Source organism: Aquarana catesbeiana, linkage group LG10 (genome assembly GCF_042186555.1).
Source record: "Aquarana catesbeiana isolate 2022-GZ linkage group LG10, ASM4218655v1, whole genome shotgun sequence".
Lineage (NCBI taxonomy): Eukaryota > Metazoa > Chordata > Amphibia > Anura > Ranidae > Aquarana > Aquarana catesbeiana.
The window spans coordinates 130690824-130699534 of NC_133333.1; positions in this window are offsets into that span (position 1 = coordinate 130690824).

Below are 8711 nucleotides of genomic sequence, written 5' to 3' on the forward strand. Positions count from 1 at the left end.
GTGGCCCTGGCACACTTCATTAGGGAGCTGTGGCCCTGGCACACCTCATTAGGGGGCTGCGGGCCTTGCACACGTTATTAAGGAGCCACGGGCTTGGTACACATCATTAAAGGGCTGTAGGCCAGGCAAACATCACTAAGGGGCCTGGCACATGTCATTTAGGGGCTCCGGGCCTGTCACATGTCATCAGGGGGCTGCAGGCCTGGCAGACATCATTAAGGTGCTGCAGCCGTGGCAGATGTCATTAAGGGGCTGCAGGCATGGCAGACGCCATTAAGGGGCTGCGGACCTGGCACACGTCATTAAGGGGCTGTGGGCATGGTAGAGGTCAATGAGGGGCTACGGGCACGGCAGACATCATTAAGGGGCTGTGGGCATTGCAGACTTTATTAGGGGCTGTGAGTATGGCAGACATCATTAAGGGGCTGCGGACATGGCAGACGGCATTAAGGGGCTGCAGGCCCGGCCCACATCATTAGGGGGCTGCAGGCCCGGCACACATCATTAGGGGGCTGCGGGCCCGGCACAGATCATTAGGGGGCTGCGGGCCTGGCACACGTCATTAGGGGGCTGGGGGCCTGGCACACGTCATTAGGGGGCTGCGGGCCTGGCACACGTCATTAGGGGGCTGCGGGCCTGGCACATGTCATTAAGGAGCTGTGGACATAGTAGAGGTCATTGAAGGGCTGTGGCATGGCAGACATCTTTAAGGGGTTGGGCTGCATAGACCAGAAAGAGACAGCCAGTGCCCATGACTTGAACAAAGATGGCGGTATGGGACAAGGCATGTGGCAATGACACCACACATCGCCTCACCCCCTCACCGCTCAGCAAAATAGACACCAGCCTGCACGTGACGGGTCCATAGACTTCTGAGGCTAGGTTCACACCTATGCACTTTCCACCCTGATGAGTTTTCCACTGGAATAAATAGAAACTTATCAAAATGTCAACTGGTGTTGCAATGCACTTCGCACAGCATTCCTCAATGCACTCTGATGTGTTATAATACATACTGACATTCAGTACAAAATTTCAGCATGCTTTGCATCACACTTTGCATTGAATGTCTGCACTTGCCATAACACACATCAACATATGTTCACATGTGTCAGGATGCACATCCTTTAAAGTGATTCTAAAATAAAGTTTTTTTTTTTAAATAACAAACATACTTACCTGCTCTGTGCAATGGTTTTGCACAGAGCAGCCCCAATCCTCTTCTTTTCCCCCACTGGCAGTCCTGGTCCTTCCCATCTGCCAAGTGCCCCCAATAGCAAGTCTGGGGCCCGTCCTCCACTCTCTCCTCATTGTCTCACTGGCTGTGATTGACAGCAGCAGGAGCCAATCAGGAGAGAGACCCGTGAGAGCCGCTGCTCTCATGCACATCGCTGGATCGAGATGGGACTCGGGTAAGTACAAGGGGGTCGTGGGGCAGGGGGATTACAAACAAAAGGTTGTAGTATAATGGGAAAATTCATCAATTGCATAGACATTCCTAAAACATATTGTAAGCCTCTAAAAAGCCTGTTAGTAAATAACATCTGCAGTTTCTCAGCTATCTGTCTATTTTATCAGCTACCAAGCTGCTGTGCTTTCTGGCTTCATATGAAAAAAGAAGGTGAGGAAGGGGGGTTAGATGCAAGCGTTTGGAATTTCTTAACTATCTGTTCATCACACGTACATGCCTAAAATCTTACTTAGAACTTTTTACAAATAAGAACATTTTATCAGAAGCAACCATTTTGTTCAAATTCAGCCATCTTCGCCCACTGCCACATTCCCCCCTTTGCATTGGTAATGAAAATGCTATAGTAACATTTTGGTGGTCATTAGGGATGAGCCCGTGGTTCGAGTCAAACGTCTGTTCGACTCGAACATCGGGTGTTCGTTTGTTCTAGAATGAACCGAACATATGGGGCATTTGCGGGAAATTCTAACGCCGCGGAATGCCCCGTAATGCACTGCGAGTTTGCAGTGCATTGCTGTATGATGATTGGCCAAAGCATGCACCTGACCTGCATGCTTTGGCCAATTACAGTGTGCTCTGCTGAGAGAGCCATAATTGGTCAAAGGCAGGGTGCCTTTGGCCAATCATGGCTCAGGGGGCTAAGTCCACGCCCCACACTATATAAGGCTGCTGCTTACATGGCGGCCATATAATGTAATGAATGAAGAGAGATTAGTCAGCTTAGTGGCATGCAGGCAGTGTATTTGATATATATATATATATATATATATATATATATGATATGATATTTGATATATATACTCTGCATTTAGCGTAGATTAGATATTCAGTGTAGAATCTATATGCAGTCAGTACAGGCAGTGTATTTGATATATATATATATATATATATATATATATATATATACAGCCTAGTACAGTGATGGCGAACCTTGGCACTCCAGATGTTTTGGAACTACATTTCCCATGATGCTCAACTACACTGCAGAGTGTAAGAGCATCATGGGAAATGTAGTTCAAAAACATCTGGAGTGCCAAGGTTCACCATCACTGGCCTAGTATATACTCTGCATTTAGTGTAGATTAGAGATTCAGTGTAGAATCTATAGTCAGGCAGTATATATAGTATATATAATATAGTGTATTGAAGTGGTTAAGGCAAACTCTGCGCCATTTTTTTAAAAAATGATGCGGGTTTCCCCCTAAAATCCATACCAGGCCTTTTAGGTCTGGTATGGATTTTAAGGGGAACCCCGCACCAAAATTTAAAAAAAAAATGGCGTGGGGGTTTGTCAGGGCTGGGCTCAACCCTTCCTTCTCTGAGCTGGCCGATCAGCTGTCAGCTAATTGCCAGCTCCATCAACAGACTCACCTGTTGATGATATCCTGCTCGTCAGTCCTGACTACTTACGCCACCCAGATGATCTCTGCCTTCCCCTTGGTCACATCTCTAGAGAAGCTCTCCTGTGTTCCTGTTAAAGACTTGCTTGGCTGACATTCCTTCTGTCTCTAGTTCCTGCTTGTTGTTCTACTACGCTGTTCTCCGGCTCCCTGATGTTTTGGCTTGTCTGACTATCCGTTCCGGTTCCTGCACTCTGGCTATGTTTTGACTATGTTTACTCTGTTTACCTTTCTTATTAATGTTAAACAAGTGTGATTTTTTTTTCTTTTTTCCTTTATATCTTTATTACATTTCTTTAAAAACTGATAAATACATAAATAATCAAGAACATTTCTCTAATATACATTACTTCTTGTATATATATATATATATATATATATATATATATATATATATATATATATCAGTATAAATCCCCCCTCCCTCCCCCACCCCTACCAACCCCCCCCTCTCAATCCTCTCTGGGCTTACTTTTCCAGTGCGCCTAACCACTCCCTTTCTCACCCCTTCATTGTGTCCCCATCTTTTCAGCAAAGCTTAGTGTCTGCCTAAAGTTTACCAAGTCTCTTCATTTCTCTTCAAACCCTTCCCATCCCTCTTCACCGCTAAACCTTAGGTACTCTGAATGGTAGGTATCATTTACTTTAATACACCAGCTCCTCATCGTAGGGCTTTCTAGTTCTTGCCACTGTTTGGGAATTAGACTTTTGGCTGCGTTTAATAAGTGTGGAACCAGTGTTCTCATGTAAAGTTTAGTTGGCATTTGGATTCCATGAAACAAACACCCCCACGGGTCCTCCAATATTTCTTTGTTATATTTTTTATTATTTGCAGTACCTCTCTCTAGTATTTTTTTATTTTTGGGCAGGTCAAATGTGGGACATAGTACCTAATTCCTTACACCCCCTCCAACATAGTTGTGAAACTTCCCTTTGAAATTTATGTGCCTTATCTGGGGTTATGTACCACTGTGCCAAACATTTATAATTCATTTCTATATCATTATAGTCTATTGATGAAGTATGCGCCATCCTCATTATTTTTCCTATTTCTGCATGATTCACTCATGATCCCAATTCTTCTTCCCATTTTCTGATAAATGGCAGCATTCCCAGCCCCTTCACATCCATCAATATTTTATATATCCTTGATATCCCCCTCTTTTTACCTGTTCCTATACACAGCTCTCCAGCTGGAGTAAGTTCTCTTCAGATCTAATTGGTTGGGGTAATGTCTCTATGAGCTGGGAATACCGCCACCCATCTATCACTATTAAGTTCTTTTTATATTTTAAATCTTCAAAAGTGCGAATTTTCGCCTTCTCCATTACATCCTTTAATTGTGCATTATTATCCTCAATCCAGTTTCCAAACAATCTTCCTATTCCAGGTGTAAAATAATATGTCTTTTAATGGTATCAGTGGTGAATTAAATCCCCATTTTTCCCTTTTGTGGATCATGTCCCAAATTGCAAGTGCTTTATGTGTCATACTGTGTGTGTCCTCGTTCAATTCTCTGTTGTGCGGGTATCCATATTATTTTCCCTAGTGAAACTTTACTACATGTACTTTCTAAATTAACCCATCTTTTTTCTTTATTATTTTTTGCCCATTCTATCACCCGTGAAGGTCGGGTACCCCCAGGCCCCCCTGCCCCTTTTCCCTGGTCAGTACTGTCATGCTAATACGCGGCTTCTTCTTCTGCCAAATAAACTTTGAGAGTAATGTTTTTAATGTTTTAAAGTATACCTGTGGGAGAGGGCTCGGTAGCCTTTGCATCTTATACGTTATTTTTGGCAATATCCCCATTTTAAAGATGTTAACCCTACCGATCCAAGATACATGTCTTGATGCTATTTTGTTTAATTCTAATTTAATATTGTTCAATAACATGATGTAGTTCGTTTGATATGTTTCAATGGATGGTGTTATCTTTACCCCTAAGTATTTTAACTCTTTTCTATTCCAAATAAAAGAGAACTCCATTTGGATTACCTGTTCCTTCTGCTTTCGTATGTTAATATTAAGGATCTCGGATTTGGATGGGTTCATCTTAAAGTTTGATAACTCTCCATATGTTTTTAGAGCTTTCATTAAGTTAGGGAGGGTTATCCTGGGGTTGGATATGATAAATAAAATATCGGCATAGGCCGCCAGTTTGTGTTCCTCCTCTTAATACCCATGATGTCTGAATTCTGTCTAATGCAAGCCAATAATGGTTCAAGTGACAGAACAAACAGCAGCAGGGACAGGGGGGCACCCATGCCTAGTGTGTTTGTGCATCTCAAAGGGTCCTGAGGCTACTCCATTTACTTTCTTTCACTCTCGCTGTCAGACCTCTACTTACCAAACCGGTGAGGCCACTTGGGCAGAGGGTAGTCTCCCTTCCGCGTCTGACTTGCGGCCCCTGGTAGAGTATACATGAAGCACAGGAGTGCGGAGTGGTATGGGAGCCTGGTGCAGGAGTCCAGATGCCGGAAGAGAAGTGAACTTCAAACAGCAGGCAGAAATCGAGAACACTGGCAACAGGTGCTGAGCAGGAGCAGAGCAGGGAAGTCCGGGTGCAAGCTGGGTTCGGCAACAGGCAGGCAACAAGGTACAATGGAGCAGGCAGAAGAGTGGTCAAAACAGGCAGAGGTCAGGTGCGGGCAGAGTTCAGAGGAATCCAGGAAACAAGCCGGGTTGTCAGGAGATCAAAGCACAGATACAGGAAACAGGAACAAGGCAGGGAAGAGCTGTTGATCAGGCAGCACCGAGCAGAGTGTGAAGCAGGCCTACATAGGCCGATTGGCGCCAAATGCCGCACCCGCACGCCCCCGTACACCGGCACACGCACCAGCACCCACAGGAGTACGCAAACCAGTGCCCACAGGCACAAGCGCGCACAACCGGGCACCACCGCGCACACCAGGGTCAGCCGGAACATGCACACCAGTGCCCACAGGAGCGCGCACAGGAACGCGCGCGCTAACGTGCACCGGAGCCCAACCAGGTAACATCTCTGACAGTGCCCCCTCCTCAAGGGCAGACTCCGGATGCCCAGTTGAGCTAATTTGGTGGCATGCGAGTCCTTGAAAGCCTGTAAGAGTTCTCTGGCATGAAGGTTACTCTCGGGCTCCCACGAGTTGTCTTCGGGACTGTACTCTCTCCATTTGATGAGGTATTGGGTTTGATTGCGTCTCCTCCTGCAATCTAGAATTGCTTCCACTTCAAATTCCTCCTCGTTGTTAACTATAATGGGCTTGGGTGGGCTGGTACTGCGGTCAGCAAAGGAATTTGGAGTAACGGGTTTCAGGAGAGACACGTGAAAGACTGGATGCACCTTCAGAGAGTTAGGCAGGTCAAGTTCGTATGCGACATTATTCATTTTTCTTTTCACCAAGAAGGGACCCAAGAATTTAGGAACCAGCTTTTTTGAAGGACAGGCTAATTTCAGGTTGGTGGTGGACAACCACACTTGGTTGCCAGGTTCCAAAACAAGTTCCCCGCGCCTCTTCTTGTCAAACATTCTTTTATAGTATTCCTGGGCCTTGGCCGTGGTATCCTGTAGTAGTTTATTGTTGACTGAGAAGAAATCCAAGGTTTTGGAGACTGCAGGAACGGTACATTCGGGTATTGACCCAGGCAGAAAGGACGGGTGGAAGCCATAGTTGGCGTAGAATGGTGTCTGATTGGTGGATGAATGCAGGGAGTTGTTGTATGAGAACTCTGCAACAGGGAGCAAGGAAGCCCAATCATCTTGAGAAAAAGCAGAAAAACAATAGAGATATTGTTCCAGAGTCTGATTGGTTCTTTCAGTTTGCCCATTTGACTGGGGATGATATGCTGAAGAAAATGCCAACTAAATTTCCAAGGAGCCACAGAGGGCTTTCCAGAACCTAGAGGTAAACCGGACACCTCTGTCGGATACTATATTCATTGGGACTCCGTGCAGTCTTATTATTTCTTTAATGAAGATAGTAGCTGTCTCCATGGCTGAGGGAGTGCCCTTCATGGGAAGAAAATGGGCCATCTTAGACAGCCTATCTACCACAACAAAGATGGAGGAAAAGCCTTCTCATGGGGAAGTTCAACGATGAAGTCCATCGAGATCATACTCCATGGTCTCTCTGGGACCGGTAGGGGTTTTAATAGGCCCCAGGCTCTTGTCCGGCTGTTCTTGCTTCTGGCGCAAGTATTGCATGACTCGACATAGTCCTTGCAGTCCTTAATGAGATGAGGCCACCAAAAGGTACATTGTATCAGGTCAATTGTTTTTCGTGCACCAAAATGCCCAGCCAACTTATGGTCATGGCAAAGTTTCAACACATGTACCCTTAGGTCCTCAGGGACCACAGTCTTGTCTTCGTGCCAGAACAGGCCGTCCTTAACACAAGTCTCAGCAGGAGGGGTCATCCCCATAGAGGCCCATCTAATTCGGGAGACAAGGTCCTCTTGAAGAAGCAGGAAGTTACCAGAGGGAAGAAAGGTGTCCGGAGGTAGGGTTTTCTCAGAGTCATGGAACATACGGGAGAGCGCATCTGGCTTGACATTTTTGGACCCAGGTCTGTAGGTAATGTGGAACTGGAATCAGGAAAAAAAAAGTGCCCATCTGGCCTGCCGCGGTCTTAGTCTCTTAGCTGTTCTCAGGTACTCCAAGTTCTTATGGTCCGTATAGACCAGAATGGGATGTGCAGCACCCTCCAGTAACGCCACTCCTCCAAAGCCGTCTTAATGGCCAGCAGTTCCAGATCCCCCACATCATAATTCCTTTCGGATGATGAAAGTTTACGTGAGAAGAACCCCACTGGATACAGGAGCGCCTTGGCGCCTTGCCACTGGGAGAGCACTGCTCCTACCGCAACTTCAGATGCGTCAACCTCCAAAACGAAAGGTAACGCCGGATTAGGGTGTTTGAGGATAGTGGCTGAAGTGAACAGTGCTTTGAGTTCTTCGAATGCCAGCTGTGCTTTGGGAGTCCAGCAGAATCGGGTTCCTTGTCTGGTAAGCTCGGTAATCGGAGCTATTATTGAAGAGAATCCTTTGATGAATTTCCTATAGAAATTGGCAAAACCAATGAAGCGCTGTACCCCTTTTCTGTCTGCAGGTGCAGGCCAATCCAGGATGGCAGATACTTTTTGAGGGTCCATCTTAATGCCCTCGGCCGAGATGACTAGGCCCAGAAACTGAACACATTGGAGCTCAAACTCGCATTTCTCGAGTTTGGCGTAAAGCCCATGTTGCCTAAGTTGAGTGAGAACATCCTGGACATGCCTGCAGTGATCGACCAGTGAAGCAGAGAAAATCAGGATATCGTACAAGTAAACTATGACTATGTCAAGGTATTCGCAGAAGACGTCATTAACAAAGTGCTGGAATGTCGCTGGAGCATTACACAGCCCGAAGGGCATGACGAGGTACTCGAAGTGCCCGAATCGAGTACGAAAGGCCGTCTTCCATTTGCCACCTTTTCTGATGCGGATTAAATTGTAAGCTCCGCGGAGGTCCAACTTTGTGAAAATTGTTGCGGTTCCTAGCCTTTGCAAGAGTTCGGGTACCAGGGGTAGCGGGTATCTGTTTTTAATAGTAATTTTATTCAACTCCCGGTAGTCGATGCAGGGACATCCAGGTCATCCAGGGTCTGAGGTATTCCTATGCGTGCCAACTCGTCCTTAAGAGGGTCGGACAACCCCATCCGAAATTGGTGACACAGGGCAGCGTTGATCCACTCTGTATCAGAGCTCCAGCGTCTGAACTCAACTGCATAATCTTCAGCCGCTCTGCGACCTTGTTGCAGGGAGTACAATGGGGCTTCAGCGGTAGCCATTAGTTGGGGGTCCTCATACAATTGTAACATGGCT